Source organism: Manis javanica, chromosome 16 (assembly GCF_040802235.1).
Source record: "Manis javanica isolate MJ-LG chromosome 16, MJ_LKY, whole genome shotgun sequence".
Classification (NCBI taxonomy): domain Eukaryota; kingdom Metazoa; phylum Chordata; class Mammalia; order Pholidota; family Manidae; genus Manis; species Manis javanica.
Window position 1 is genome coordinate 62,753,284 of NC_133171.1, and position 15,161 is coordinate 62,768,444.

A 15,161-nucleotide genomic window follows, 5' to 3' on the forward strand; every position below is an offset into this window, starting at 1 on the left:
GTAAGTTAAGAACTTCTAATGTCTCAACTTCTTGGGTATTAAAATGCAATCTTATCTTTATGGTGGACTCCTTCTTGCCTTTTACTGTGTTGTTTATGTCTGAACCTGCATGATAAATTAGTTTGCCCAGTTTGCAAAATCACTTCATCAGATCTGAAGGAGGAAAGACAGCACATAGGCCTGGGCCTTTTAGTATGTTAAAGTGAATCCTACACATGATTATAAGTGATTAGTGTAATAAAAACATGTGCTACTCTTCTTTATCTGGGGTATATTAACTGATCTCACTGAAAAATGACTCTAGAAATGAATATTTAACACAGACTTTAGTAGGGGTTTCCTTGCTTGTAGTTACATTGCTCTGACTGCAAATATCCTGCCTTGCTTTTTCCAGACTACACGCACAGTCCCTGTCTCATCCACAATAGAGTCAGTCATCTTTCAAAAATATTAAGTTTATTTTTTACTTTCCTACATTCTCAAATCCTTGTGGGTCATTATTATATATATATAATGCAAATAAAAATACCTTGTAACGGAGTGCAGAGAGCATCAAGTCAGGAAAAAGAACTAATGACACTTAACCTGACTGCCTAGAGCGAGAGCCACCCAGTCTTTTCTTGTGTAAATTACCCGAGGCTTCTGAGAAATGCGCCTACCCTAAGTTAGAGAACTAGAAGTGGGCAACAGCCTGGGAACGCCTGGGGATGTAACCCGTGATAAGTCACATAGACATGCTTGAGTAAGCAAGAGATAACAGTTGAAGCGGGCAGGCAACTGGCACGTTCCCTAAAAAGGTTACAATGTTTCCCATTGGTTACAATATAGAGTGTGTTTTAAACCTATTAGTTGTAGAACTGTGTGGGCTTTGGTGTAACTGCTGTGAAGATCCGATATAATCAGTACCCAAAGTTGCTTCGGGGTCGGCAGCTTGGACTCGGCCTGCGTGTCAGGGGAGGTGCTGTCGACCCCAGCTTGCTGGCTGAATAAAGACTTTGCTTGGATTTTCATCTCCGTGTCCGTGTGTCTTGTTCTCTGGGAAACCCTAGAGTCCTAGACCCTAACAGCTACACCCACTACAGGAAAACAGCTGTAATAACCAAAGTAAAGGACCCTGTAATAAATAGAACCAAAACTGATACACCTGAAACTAGGCTGTGCTTTTTAGATTTAGTTCATTGTTAAATAGCCTGTTGGAGCAGCAGGAGAAAGTAGATAAACCTACAGCAATAAGGATGAGGTGGTATGTTTCAAAATGGTCCACTTAGTCATCCAGATAGACTATGTGACTGCCAGTGCTTGGCTAGAATTCCATCCGAGGCCACAGTTCCAGGAAGTTTGGTCAGTGTGAGCCACCAATTATTCCTCAACAGATCAAAACACAGTAAAAAAAAAAACAAAACCCAGCAGACTCCATTAAAAAAATGCAACAAAGGTTAAAATCCTTAACATACAAAGCTCCCCAAACATGAAAAACAAAAACAACTGAATTTTTTAAAATAACAAAGGATATGAGTAGACAGTTCATAGAAGAATTAGAAGTGGTTGATAAGGATTTTAAAGATTCCTTAGGATTAGGGACCTGAAAATCAGATAACAAGACAGCATTTCAATGTATAAGATCAGCAAAAATGTAAAATATTGCTAATATCTATTACTTTTGTGGAGACTGTTGGGCATTGTTTCTCTAAGCATGACCTGAAGACAATTTTCATCAGAATCATTCAGTGGGTTTACTTAAAAGGCAATCAGCAAAACTTGGAAACAACCCAGATGTCCTTCAATGGCTGAGCTGACAAAGCGTGGCAAGTTCACACCAGGAAATACTACTCAGCAATGAAAAGGAACAGTCATCAGTACAGGCAACAAGTTAGATGAATCTTAATGGCATTATTCTGAGTTAAAGAAGCCAATTTCAAAGGTTATATGCCCAGTGATTTCAGACTTACAAAGAAAAAGATCAATAGTGACAGAGAAAAGACTGGTGTTCACCAGGGGTTTGAGGTAGGGTGAGCTTGCTATAGTCATCACCTGTGCCTGATAAGTGATGGAACCTTCTGTGTGCTGGTTGTAGTGGTTACACAGATCTGCTATCTGTGTTAAAACTCACAGAATGATACACTCCACCTTCCTAAAAGTCAGACTTACTTTGTGAAAATTAAAAAAAAAAAACACATGTAGAGGGCCCACCTCAGACTTTGGGCAAGTGGGGTCAAGCCAATGGCTTTTCCCAACAAGCTCTCAGTGATTCTAATGGATGGTATGTTTTTAGTATATTGCTTCTCATGATTATTCATAGGTGTGTAAGCTTGTACCACGTTCTGGATGATAATTAGAAATGTCTATGAAAATGTAGAATGTACATATGCTTTTACTTAGCAATCCACTTTAAGGGATTTATTGTATGGATATACTCACAGGAGTTTGCAAGATCATGTACAGACATAGCCACAGCAATAATGAAGTAGTGAAAATTGGGAGCAACTTAAATTTCCATCAACAGCAAACAGTGAAATAAATTATGCTGCAGCCATGTTGTGCATTAATAAGCATGCAGTGGAGTAAGAGACTATGCCTAAAATTTTATGTTTGCATTCTAATGCATCTGTGAAGAACTCTTCAGTGAACAGGTTGCAGCTCCTAACAGCTTTACCTGCTTCCATGTGACCTACAAAGAAAATGGGAATGAGTTGCCTCCCCTTAAACAAATGGGGAACTCTCACACAGAGTCAGCTCATTATCTGATTCCTCCTGAGGAATCAGAGGCCTGGCACCAGTCCTCTTATTGATGTCCAAGAATAACAGTAAAAAAAAACATTAAATGTGTTTGCATTTGTATCCCTTTGTGTGAGTCCAGTGATTGTGGGAAGCAGGCAGATAAGAGTTCAGGGACCCTGTAGTTTCAAGGTCCTTGTACATTTCAAAAAAGAAAAGCTCCAGTCCAACTCAGCCATTCAAAAGTACCCTTAGATAAACCTGAGCTCTGACTGGTTATGCCCTATGCAAATGAAGGATTGTACTTTCAGCCAATCAGGAGTGTGTTGTGATATCATTAGTTCAGTTGTTTATTAGGTCCGCTGGTTGGGACTTCCTTCTTTCAAGAAGTTATATAAACTCCTAGACTCGTCGTTTTTAGCTGTATCCTTTCTTGGACCCCCTCCTAATTAGAAACCTTTTCACTTCTCATTAAAATCTTTGCTGGTTGCTTTGTACTCTTGTCGGCTGACTTTATTCCTCACTGCCTCTGAGACACAATCCTGGAGAAAAAAGCATCTCAGCTGATACCATGTGAGACTTTCAAACCAATGTCATTTCACAGAGGCAAACACATACAAAAATAAACACAAAATTTGAAGCACAGTCCCACCACCACCTCTTTGGGAGTCTTATTAGGAAGTCAAACCTCAAGGTCTCCTGTGCCTGACTGCACCTGTCCATTGGAGAAGAGAGCAAGGCAGTGTGCTTGCACCGAGCTGTCTCTTTGAGAGCATGGCTCTGGTCTTCCTCCTGAACTGACCTCCATCCCCTCCATTGACCTGTCTAAGGCCATTCAGGCTTCTGGCCCTCCCCAGATGCCCGTCTCTAAAGCCTTTGGTGAGCTCTGTAGCACCTGGGTGGTCTCCAGTGCCCGGCTGCCAGTACTGCACCATGAACTTGCAGAGTGCAGGCTCATCTCTCTGCACCTCTGTCCACCTGCATGCAGCACAGGCTGACTGGAGGAGGCAATCACCTGAATCTGGCTGAAGTGTCCTGCTTGCAGGTGCACCACATGCTGGGGCTCAGCCCTGGCCACTGAGGACTCCCCCAGTTGGAGGGGAGCGACAGCCGCTGCTGAGACCGTCTCTGGGCCTGGTCCATGAAGCAAAGCTTCTAGCCAACCAGTACCAGCCCACCCTAATGCGTCCACCCCTCCCTCACTCCTCCAGACAAGGGGCCGTGGATGTCCATCTCTCCACTCATTCAGCCAGAGACAGAAATTGATATAATGTCCATGCTCTAAGATACTTATTTCCCCTCACATACAACATCTCTGTGATCTACAAAAGTCTGCAGAAGAAAGTGCCTGGGAGAGCAAAGCAGGCTGGGCAGGGCTCCTCACTGCCACCTGGGGAGACAGACCACCCCTCACAGCCCTCCTCTGGACCCTCCTCCCATTCTTCTTCCCATTCCCCTCCTCCCAGCTCTCCTCCCTACTTGCCTCAGCACTCCAACTGCCCTCAAATGGCACTTTCTGAAATCTGATGTCCCCTCATTGGCCTTCAATTCAGTGTCTAGGCACAAAATTCAGTCTTCCCACTCAAACTGCAGTCGTACCATCTCTAGGTTTCCTGGCCTGGACCTTTGGCATAATCCTCAACTCAAACACCTCCAGAAGGATATGCGATCAGTCACTAAATCACACTGTTGACAAGAGGGTTCCTTCTAGCAGCTCTGAGGTTTGCTCTTTCCTCTCTCATCTCTGGAGGTCCATGTTCCCCTTTCCACATATCTTTTCTGACTAGCAATGTCTACTGATACAGCAGGGTGCAAATGTTGCCTCTAGAATTTTTCATTATTCTGGAATCCTCTGGGTTCACCTAGACTACACTTCATTAAATCCCTTCTTTGTCCTTTCCTCCTGCCTGGGAGTTTCTTAGGGTGGGGGTCCCTTCCCACCCTCCTTGCAGCCCAGCTACTGGCACCAGGTGGGAGCTGGCAAATGATGGCTACAATTTCAGGGTCCTAGGTCTCCTGAGATGCATGATCTGTAGGATAGAAAGCCCTACTCCATCCTTGTATCCAACTGGGCATGTTACTGTCAAGTTACTCTTTCTGAAGTACATCAAGAATCTGTATCAGAAATGTTCTCTTACTGAGTAGAACAAAACTGAATTCTTCAGCTTGGCACTCATGCCTCTTTACTGATTGGTTGTAAACCAATCTGTAACCCATCTGTACCAACCTCCTAGTATCCCCAGTATGGAGTCAGACTGTTGATAGGAGAGAGGTGTTGTTACAGGTTGAGTTTGTTCTCCTCGGTTCTTGTTCCTGCTGAAACAAAGAATTGAAAGGCAAAGACACAGTAGCAAAGCAGAGTGAAAGTTTTATTTGAATCCACTCCAAGGGAGGAGCGGACCAGAGTCAAGATAGACAAAAGCATGGAACTTTTAGGGGAGGATCTGTTTACCTGATCCTGGCCTGGAAAGTGCCTTTTTGATTAACAGGATGAGGTTATTTGACTGACAGCTCTAGTTGTACACCCATTCCTCTTGGTGCACACATCTTTTTCCAAAATGCACACAGAAAAGGGGCAGGGAGCAAAACTGCAATTTTCTTTGAATGAGATCATGATGAGGTGTGGTTTGGGCATTTCTTAGTTCTGTTTGATTGAACCTGCATTGGGACCTGGTTGGGACGGGTTTGGCCGGGTCCTGAAAGGCAAGGAAGTTGTCTCCTTGCAAAAAGCCTTTATTGTCTTCACGTGGGACCACCAACTGGGCAGTTTTTCCTTGAAACTTCTCTTCCCCTTCCCTGGCTGCTCATGTCTGTCTTTCTACCTGTAAATCTGGGGAAAGTAAATCCCAGGGCAAAATACCTCTAAAGACTGAAATCAGTCAAAAGGAGAAATAAAGTTTAAAACCCTTTTATTGCTTACAAACTGCAGTCCAGCACTGCCTCTCTCTCCCCTAATCCAGAATAAGCAAGCAGGCAAGCCCCTCCCTTTAAACTCTAAGGTTCAGACATGCCTTCGGCTGCCCAGGTAATTACCCATTGACGTGGAGGTGAACTTCTGCCCACCCCTAAGGATATGCAGATGCACCAAAGCCAGGCGAGATACTCTGGAAATGTAACAATTTTACCCACACCACCTAATAGTGTGTTTGTTATGCTCAGCAGTGACTGCCACCATCACAGCAAATTTCTGAGCAGAATGGTCACCAGTGGTAACTGGAGAAGGTTCCCATTTGCCAGACACCATTTCTGGGGACCACATGGCCACCACTGTCTGGGAGTTTACAAGAACACTGTGGCGAGCTCCTTCATCAATCAGCTTTCTTTCCCTTTCCCTCCTTGGATGCTGTTGCCTTTACACAGTATATAGTTATCAGCTGGGGCCGATTATGCCCCCAGAGGACATGTAGCAATGTCTGGAGATATTTTTAGTTGTCAAAACTGGGGGTGGGTGCTACTGGCATCTAGTGGGTGGAGGTCAGGCATGCTGTTTCACGTCCTACATTGCATAGGGCAGCTCCTAGCAAAGAACTTTCTGGGCCCAAATATTGCTAGGTCTGTTGAGATGCTCTGGTCTGCAGGGCCCTCCCCATGAGTAGTCAGTCCTGAGACTCTTCTCCATATCCCACCTTCTCACAGAAGGGTCACCAGCATCTTTTTTTTCTTTGAATCTTGCCCTGTTTAGCACTTCCCCTCTTAAACAGATGTTAGCAAATCTTGCATTTGTTTTATCCCATATACTCAGTTAGGTTGTAAGAGCATTGAGGTCAGTAATATTTATTTTTCAATAGGTATGAGCACAAGATAAACGTGTGGTAAATAGTTGTTGACTCACTTAGCTCCCTGAAGCACAAATGAAAAATAAAATGCTTACATTTACCAGCTCCTCTTGAGAATTTCAGGATTTGGAAACAGAGGAAACTTGTTTAAATATAAAAGGGAAGTTCTAGAATTTCCACAGAATTTAAGCTCTTCTTATTCTGAGGAATACACCTGGAAATGTAACTCAAGTATCAGCTATAGTCACACCGTCCTTTATAATTTAAATAAAATTTGTTTCAGTCCCTCAACAGTAGGAACATTAGGTCTGTTGCCTCTCCGGGAAGTTCTGCGTTCAGCATATCCACTTCTGCCTCTGGAAGTCTGCCCTGTGGACACCTCTCCATGCCTTCCATCTGCCGGCTGGCACCCCCTTTCCAGGCTGTGCAGGCCCTACCTTGGCCGCAGTTCCTCCTTCCCGGTGTCCTCTAAACCTCCCCCATTAGGACCTCTGTATGTTGAGAAGTCTTTACAGGTTAGAGACAGAAGCTGAAAATAGTCTCAGCCCTTTATTTTTTTGATGGCCTTATTTTTGAAAGTTCTTCAGCAACCCCAGGCCAGGAATTTTTCAGAGACACTTTTTGTGCTAGACTTCAGCCTCCTGTTAGTAGTGCTGCAACTTCTCTGCATTCCTCCTTCTTCTGCAATTCCTTCCCAGCTCCCATGCTCAAAGTCTTCTAAACCATTGCGGAGCAGCCCACAGTTCCTGTAGCTCACCTTCCCTACCTCAAGCAGGCTAGGATATTCTTACCCTAAACAGAGAGTGTTTTTACCTAAGACAAACTCCTGGGTCTTTTGTTCATGCCGCTCCACAAAGACAGAGTTCTGAGCTCTGATGAACAGAATGTCAGCCGTGAAGGAAAATGCCATGAGCAGAGACCAGGAGCAGAGCTCTGCTGAAGAAAGCGAGGGAAGCTGCTTCTCTGGCGCTCATGCCTGGTTGTGTGTCAGCCAAGTTACTTTCTTTCTAAGGAAACCTTGCAGGTCTGGGGGCACTATTAAAGGCACCCATGTGGCAGGGCTGGTCCTCAGGCAGTTGTGAGTTCCTCCAAGACTGTGGCCAGCAGCACCCGTGGCAGAGAGCTAGCACATGTGCTCCCTGGGGAGGCCAGTAAATGTCTGCTTTGGCTCTAAAGAAGTACAAATAAACACAAAGTTTGGGTAATGCTCTCTTCTGTTTACATATATGTGAACAGTGCTATAAAGTTAATAATTCTTACTTTGTAAGTGAGACAAGCTCAATAAATTTTTTTTCTTAAAGGGGATGAAATTTACCCCTAATCTAACTGTGTAAAATAATCTCTGTGAATATTGTAGTGTCTTTGCTGCCCTGAGGAAAGCTTTTAGGAAATAAGGGGCTTTTCAAATCCAGGGAAATGCTGGGGTCAGTTTTACACCTGAGAAAGACTCCTCTTATCTTCTTAGTTGGATGTAAAAATCCCCATCCCCATCTGCCCTGGGAAGTGCCATGACCTACCTTTGAATTAATGTGTATATTCCTTTGGAGACTCAGAGACTTTCTGAGTCCTCCTGCCCCTTAAAATTAATAGACATGTTCAATAAATATTTACTGAGTGCCAACTATTGTCACCAGACACTCTTCTTGCAGTGAAGATTCATCACAGAACAAGACAGATGGAAACCTTTGCTCATGGTTCCTTGTCAGAGGAGATAACAAGAAAGGGGGCAACAAGAAAGGTCTAGAGAAGGAGGCCTTCTCTGGGCCTCAGTCCCCTGTCCCTTATCCTCCCACACCTGCCCTGAGCAAATTAACTGAGAGCTGGGCCAGAAATTAAATATCTTCAGAGCTTGGGAAAATCACTTGAACTGTGATTTCTATTTCAGATGGGAACATTTCTTAAAGGTTTCCCCCCTTTTTTAAAAAAAAATTTCCAAATTCTAATGAGCTCTGCATTTTATTTCCTGATAGGTCCAAGTGTTTTCACATATAAAAGTGATGTTTAAAATGATTTGATGTGGTGTAAAAATAATGCACTGACAAATTATCTAGTGACCAACTCATCTGCTCAGAAAAATGCTCCTCTCTGAGGTGCTCTTTCTGATGACAGGGTGTGGGGACATTTCACTAGTGTGTTCTTATCAGCCAGCACAACAGCACGATGTCCAGACACTGGATGCCTGAGGTGGGCAGAAGAAACTGCTGAGCAGGAGCCAATTTTCAGAAAAGGAAAGCAGGCAGCTGAGAGGAAGCTTCCGGGTCATACCTCAAGCGGGTCCCTAAATCTGAGCTGTGTGCTTCAGTCCTTGACAGATTAAATTATTTAAGGCATGTTTGCAGTTCCCAGACTCTTTTCATGAGCTGCAGTAATCCTCATGGTTACTCTGTGAAATAGAGAGCACGGTCCCTATTTCACACTGAAATACAATCAAAGTGGGAGGGTAACTGCTCAAGGTCTCACACACAGGGAAGTCATATAATGCCCCTAATACCACCTCAGGAGGGTGCTTCCTCCCTTTACTACATACACTCCCTGTTAGGACTTAAAATCCCTATAATTTACTTAAAAATACAGGCATGCTAGAAGAGCCACAAAGCAGTTTTGTGTTTTATTATCAAATAACAGTGAAATTATTCAAGGTAGGTAGTGGAAACCAAAGGCCAACTGGGATCCTGCTCACCTACTGACCACACCTTCCTTTGCCTGGGTTAACTGCCTCTCGATGAGTAGCAGGAGTCTGTTGATAGCTCCACACGGCCTTCATCAGGGCAGCCTTGGTGGGATGTGGCCACAGTCTCTCCTTTCTGCCAACCAAGGCCCTCCCACCCTTCCTCCAGGGCAGAAGCGCTTTCAGTCTCCTAACCTGTAAAGTGGGATGAGTAGCTTTTCCTCTCTGAGTGGTTTCATTTGAGTTTTGACAATTGAGCCTCTGCTATCTTTAGCTCTGTTCTCCCCTATGTGTTCTTTGAAATATGAATCAACAATTCTTAGAAAAATGCAGGTTTGGGTGTGTGAGGTGGGGGGAGTGGGGTCTTGTCACTGGTTTAGAACTTTGCAGAAAGGTTGGAGGTGTCACAGCAATTGTCGGCAGAGACGTGTGAGAAGATCAACCGCAGTGCTGTCCTTGGAGGGCAGGGCTGGGTGAGGGCAAGGTGATGCCCACGATGGCTCATCAGGGTGTGGTGACCAGACATGCTCGCACCAACTGCCAGGGGGAGACCAGAAGCACAGGGAAAGAAGATAAGAGAGAGGGAATTTCTCTGTCTCTGTGGAAGGGGAAATCACAAAATTGACCACATCCATACCAATTTTCAAATACTGTTGAGATCAGTAAAAAGAGAAAGGGAAGGAGACCATACAGACCATGAAACCACCCCATAAATAATGAAAGTACCAGTTGCTCCTTAGGAGTATCTGTTTCTAACTGACTTTGAAGGAGTCAGCAGGTAGAAGCAAAACAGCAGTGCCACAGCTACTTTCTGCAAATGGTGACTGAAGACCATTCTACATGGACATTTCTACATGGACACATCTGAAGGGCTGTGTGCCAGCTGAGGCCGCCCTATCCTAGAGATTTGTATAATGGTTCTGTCTCTTTATTCTATATTCTGGGGAAAGCCCTTGGCCCCTCACGATGGGGACTCATCTGGCAGGTAGCTAATCCCCCAGGAGCACTCTGTGAGCTCACACTCTCCCATGGGCCTCAGTTTCCGCAGCTGTCCTGGTTCCTTCCTCCACACAGATTCCAATGTGGAACTTATCCCTTTTGTGTGAATCCCCAAACTATTGTCCAACAGGTGAGGTGTGTTGCAAATATTGCCATTCAGTGTTAGAGGGACTGTCAGTGGAGGTGCTCAGATGCCAACCTGCATACCCTCCTTTCTTTCCCACCAGCCTGTCCCCAGGGCCCATGCCCTCAGGTGACCCCCTGTGCATATGAGACTCAGCTTCCCCACCTCCTACTCTGCCTCAGCTCTGCTTACTGGGCCACCCCCTCAGCCCGTTCCTCAGCCTCCCACTGCCTTCTCAGCCTAGGCCTGCCCTTTGCTCTTCAAAACTTTGAAATGCTACGCTAAAATAAATGCTATTATTCTTCAGCAACACAGAAAGATTTGCAGGTCCTCTGAAAATGTCAGTTTTCCTTTTTCTGTCCTCCACTAATCTCTCTAAGTGCAGGGAAAAGTCTAGAGATACTTCCCAGTGATGATATCAATTTACACCCCCTCCCTGGAATAGAAAAAAAGCATTAGTTTTGAATAAAACCTTTTCTGTTTCTTCAGTAAACAAAAACACATATGATTTAATAACGCAGTGATTTGTTATTACCTGTTCCTGAAGTAACACCTGCTGAGCCCTGATGCGAAGGCCTTGGCTCATTCTGTCTCCCCAGCCCCAGTGCCTTCCTCCGCCCCAGGCAGCATCCTCTCCTCCGTCTCTTCTTCTTTTTTTTTACATTTTAAATATCAAGATTTATATACAAACCACTAACTATAATATCTGTTAAGAGAATATTTATAAAGCTAAATTTATTTAGTGGAATTTGGATTTCTATGTGAAGATTTCCTCCTCCATCTCTTCTTCCTTTTTTTACATTTTAAATATCAAGATTTATACACAAACCACTAACTTATAATATCTGTTAAGAGAATATTTATAAAGCTAAATTTATTTAGTGGAATTTGGATTTCTATGTGAAGATTTCATATCATTCCAGTCTTGGGTCCTGGAGAAGGGAAGACAGATGTTTTCTTTACAATTTCACTCTTTTTGCTGCTCCCCTACCCACTCCTAACCCTCAATGTCAGCAGTTGCAGACTTGAGGAGAGGTATACATCAAAGTGATATCCATGATTCCATGATCTCTTCCCCATCTTCTTTATCCATCCTGCCAACTCCCAGGTGATTGTCTCCCTCCATGACACCCACATGGCCTCCTGTGCTAGCCCTGCTATTTATTTCCTTTGTACTCTTTGATTATTTCACACATCTTTGTCTTCTTTCTTCATTTTTAAATGGACTGTTTAAAGCTTCAAGAATTTTAAGCTTTGAGGTCACCTACAAATGCACACCCCAACAGTGATGTGCACTTAAGTTAATGACACCACCAGACAAGTGTCAGTTTCCTCACTTGCAAAATGGAAATGAAAACAGTGCCTTCCTCATAAGTGATGCTGTGAGGATTAAATGAGATTATATTTCCAAGAGCTAAGCACCATATTGACACATGAGGAGGTGTCACTAAATGTCAGCTTTTATCAAGATGTGGGTGATAATCAAGACAGAAGGCATGGCCTGGGCCAAGAAAATGAAGACTTGATCAAATCAGTGAAATAACTGGCCAAGCCAGGAGAAAAGCATCAGCCAAGCAATGACTAGATGACTGTAGATCAAAAAGAAGCCTGGTTGTTAGCTTGACTTTCCAGCCTTTCAGGCTATGGAAGTATATTTTGTAGACCACACGGTTTCCTGGGAGATTGTTCCAGCCCATAGGAGGAGCACAGTGTGTTCCCTCCACCACAGTAAGAACAGAAGTGATGTCAGTGCTCAGGCCACTGAATGCCTGGAATGGAAGGAGAATTCTCCCACAGGTCACTGTAATTCCCCAAATTGGAAACTTGGTCAAGTGGCCAGAAGGCTCAAAAGGGACCCCTGCTTGTCAACCCATGGTGACTTGATTGGGTTTCAGGCAGGTATTACTATGAACTTCTGCTGTGGCTCAGGCTGGCATGTGACTCAGGGAACCACTCATGACCTTCTGACTCACCAGCTCCTTCCTGTAGCTTCTCTGTACCCGTCCCCCTCTCCCAAATGCTAACAAATGATAAAACTCAGAACCAACAGTTATTACACATGCACTAGTGCCAATTGCTGTGTTATTCTATATCACAACAGCCTACGAGGTGCACACATCTGCTATCCCTTTTTAACAAAGGCAAGGGTCAGTTTCAGGCTGCAAGCTTTGGGTAAATTGCCCAAGATCTCATGTTGTTGAATTCAAAATACAAACCCAAGCACCATCGTTCCAAAGTCTACATTCCTAGCTACTGGACACTGGAAACTGGGCAGATCTCAGTACACAAAATTTAGGGGTGGAATCAACATTATAGCTAACTTACTAAATAAGTGCCTATATGATTTGAAAGGTAGTAAAATGGCTGTTTATATAAAACAAGCAAGCAAATTCTAAAATAACATCCATATTTCCTGAAATTCTGATATTGCTCATTTCTTTAGACCAACACCATAAGACTCTACACAAATGGTATCTGCTAGGGAAGGAAACAATATCTACTAAGTATGCATTGTATATAAGGTCACCACCACAGCTCTTGGGTGATCCTGCAGCACACTAAAGTTTGAGAACCTCTGCCCTAGGGGATGTCCCCATTCTCCCTGCTTCAACCATCGCCTTTTGTAGTTGACCCCAAACTCTCTCTGTTCTTGTTCCTGAGCTCAACAGCCTCTCTTCCTGTAATCTGACAATATCTCCACAATATCTGACTATATCTGGCACTCAGCAGCCTTGAAATAAAAAAAAAAAAAATCCAAACCAGATCCTCTCTGATTTCTCCATTCGTCAAGGTCAGCACCATCTCTCCACCACAGACTGGAAAGCTCAGTCACCCTGGGACCTCCCTTCAATTTGAGAGAGATGGTTTATTTCTGTAGATTCTGCCTTGGAGGGCCTCTGGAAGCAGCTTTCCTCTGCTTCCCAATCATGTGGTTTTCTCCTGTTCAAAAGCTCATTCCAACACTTTTGACCCCCACCTGCCCAGCAGCTCAAGACGGGGCTGATGGCCTGAGCAGTAGCTCCTGTCTGGTCGGCCTCCTCACACTCTGCAGCTCTGTTCACACCAAGGCTATGAATGTGTGAAGGCTCTTCACCCCTCAAATGCTGTATCACTGAAGGCCATCCACAGGGGGCTCTAACTCACCCTCACACCACCTTCTCCAACTCCCAGATGAGCACCAATCCCCTGAAACAGCTCCTGTAGCTCTTTCTGTCCACATGAACATGCCTTAATTTTTATTAAGACTCTCCCAAAGGTGTACTTTCACCAAGGCCTTTGCTGGAAGCTCTTGAGTAGCTTTAACACAGACGAAACAACAGACTTGAGGAGTCTGAGTCCTCCACTTAGCAGCAGGGTGGTCATAAGGTAGCCAACTCCACACAATGGCATTAAAATGAAGTGATAGGTAATGATGGGGGATAATGGGAATAGACTGACTTGGGGGCCAGAAAGACAGGTATTTGCATTTCAGCTCTGCTATTGCTGGCTACACAGCCATAGTCAGAGTCTCTGGACTGTAACTTGATTTTTCTCATCTGCAAAAATGGGAACAATAAATAATATCTCTTTCGGAGGACTTTTGTGAGGATTCAAATGAACAAATGTGAAATGCCTACTATGTGACCCTGAACAATGGCATTTATTATTGTGTATTTTATAGTGCTTCCCACCTTACAAGGTGTCACACATTTACTGTGATCCTCTCCTTCAGCCCTTTGAACCTCTCTTATAATGTTTACCTGTTTTTGCCACATTTTCTACTTATTTTAAGATTGTCCTATCCCTTGACAAAACTTCAAGCTTCCTGGCCCAGGAAGCATTCTTTTACCCTTTGTATCTACTATAGAAGCTAGCATGGTGCCTGGCACACAGACATAGCTCAGAAAATGTTGGATTAAGTTAAACTTGAGGAGAAAACAGAAGCCCCAGGCAAGCTTGGAGGGCATAGTACAGTAGGGACCCCCAGGACCCTTAAGGGTTGGCCTGAGAACAGCTAACACCTGAGGGACACAGAGCAATCCAGGATAAGGGTTTTCCAAATTTACCAACTTGACAGCTTGCCTGGCTGGAGATGTGGCAGTGCAGGTGGTATGTGAGGAGCAGGACCTGCAGACGCTCAGGCGGGGTTCCAGTTTGGGTTCTGTCCCTAACTCCCTGAACCTCAGTTCACTCATCCATCCATAAGGCCAAATACGAATAATAGTACTAACTCCAGAGTGTTTTTGAAGATTAATTCTGTGCCAAGCACCTGGCATAAAGACTTTCATCTTTGACAATGATGACTAAGTGACTTAAGAGAAGATGGTCAAAGGGTGGAGTCAGCCTCATCTCTAATCCTATGGAAATCCCAGCACATTACACCATCTTTTTGGTTAAAGGAAACCCCCATGACAGTCCCTGCCCTCCCAGGGGCTCTTAATGCAGATGCCAACTACTGAGAATGAGGCTTTAACCATATGTCATGACCACCTGCTTACAGGTACTCTAGGAGGGAAGTGTCCTGGGTGCAGGGGATACGGACTGCTGTCCACACTATCTACACCCTCCAGTGAACTGAGAAGCCCTGCAGTGGTCATTTTATCCCTGAGGTAAACTGTCAGGAGCCTCCAGTCCAGGCTGGCTGATTCCAAGCCTCAGCTCTCTCTTCAAGGTCACATCTCAAAGAGGAAAAGGCCATAGTCCTTGTTCTTTGGAAGCTTGCGGTCTAATCCCAGCTTTCAGAGAAGAAATTATTTCATTTGATTGATGTGATCAGAAGAAAGACACATCATGTATCCCTAATGACCAAATATTAAACCAAAGCCCTCAGACTCCTTACTGATGGACTGCTCCCTACCAAGTCCTATTGGAGAAATGTGCCCCCTGCCCTTTGAATCGC

General features: G+C 44.3%; 1 long non-coding RNA gene across 1 annotated transcript in view; it reads right to left on the reverse strand.

The window, feature by feature from the left end:
- Positions 1–9,078: 9,078 nt before the first annotated feature.
- The window catches only part of LOC108392472 (uncharacterized), a 71,254-nt gene continuing 65,171 nt past the window's right edge, over positions 9,079–15,161 (reverse strand). The window contains exon 5 of the long non-coding RNA XR_012126094.1: positions 9,079–9,696. This is a non-coding gene — a long non-coding RNA (uncharacterized lncRNA). The remainder of the gene's footprint in view (positions 9,697–15,161) is intronic.